The following is a 1,454-nucleotide window of genomic DNA, read 5'->3' on the forward strand; positions in this document are numbered from 1 at the left end:
GGGGTACATGGAAAGAAGCTAATTCCAATCTTACTTCAAGGGCAGTTGCTATGAGAAGTCTCCCTTTTTTCAATGAACTCTTGCAATGCAAATTTCCATCTTTGAAGGTCTAGGGAGAAGCTTCTTCACATTTGGGTGGGGTAAAAGGATTACAGAGGCAGATGGCTTGTCACACTGGGCATTTGGGGAGGGCTCACATGTCAACGCCCCCCAAATTAACAAACCCCTATCAATCAACAGATAGTTTTTTTCCCATTTGATATACAAATAGGGTGTCCTTTCCCACAGTAAGCATACCTATCAAACACTGGCAGACAGCAGTGCTTACATATCCCCCTCATATTTTCTGCCTGAGGCCTTCTTTTCCAGGATAAGACAGTTCCTTTGCGAATTTTTCCAATCCCCCACATGTGATGTTAAACAATGTAAATACATACACATGCCAAAAAAACAAGTGGCAAGAAGATAAAGATAACAGCATTTGTAGACTTTATTTAAGTGGTCTTACTGGTGTAGGGAATGCTCTGTGACTTCTTTCTTTTTACCAAGAAATATGTCACAACAGAATCTTAAAGCAATTTATTATGAATTTAAATCCAGACCTGGGTAAAATGGATATCTAAAAAGTTTCTTTTAATCTGCTGCTCATTACACTACATATAATCACATAATAAGCAAATACCATTCCCTGTACTGGTTCACTCTTTAATTCTAAATAACATACAAAAATAATAAATTAATGGCAAACAATTTTGATGAATTACCTATTTGCAAAATTATGATGTAAGTAATCACAAATTTTAAAAAAATTTTTTTAAATTTCCGGTTTCTTGCGACTATGACTCGCATACATTTAGCAGTTTGAAGACCTAAAACTGATGTAATAGTGCAATGACACACATATTGCTGAATACAGTACCATGAGGATTGCAAGGACACCAAAATTGCAAATGTGTTTATGAAAAGTGGATTCTTCAAATAACTATACAAAATAACAAGATGTTGAGCTTTAAGGCATAAGACAAGGTGAATATCATCACCTAATATCATGTGCCTGTCTTTCTGCATAAATGAGTTCACACTCACTCACATTCACTCACTCTCAAAAAAAGAAAAAAAAGAAAAGGGCAGCAGCAGTACCAATATGCACATGTCGAAATAGGTCATTCCTCCTTCCTCCTCTAATTAATCTAAAAATTCAGTTGAATAAATAGTAAAATCCACATTATTCCAAGTAACAAATTAATACCAAGTACATAATATCGTCCAGATTTCCAAAAAACATGCAATCAGGTACATATGCACTTCATCACTAATGAAAAAACAGAAAAATACAAGTTCACTGTTCTGGCAACAACAGATTTTGGAATAATAAAAATAATAAAATCCATTACTTATCACAAGAGAGAATCCTGTATGAAAAGACTGTAGATGCATAAAGGGAAGTAATAATA

Source organism: Penaeus monodon, chromosome 30, assembly GCF_015228065.2.
Source record: "Penaeus monodon isolate SGIC_2016 chromosome 30, NSTDA_Pmon_1, whole genome shotgun sequence".
NCBI lineage: Eukaryota > Metazoa > Arthropoda > Malacostraca > Decapoda > Penaeidae > Penaeus > Penaeus monodon.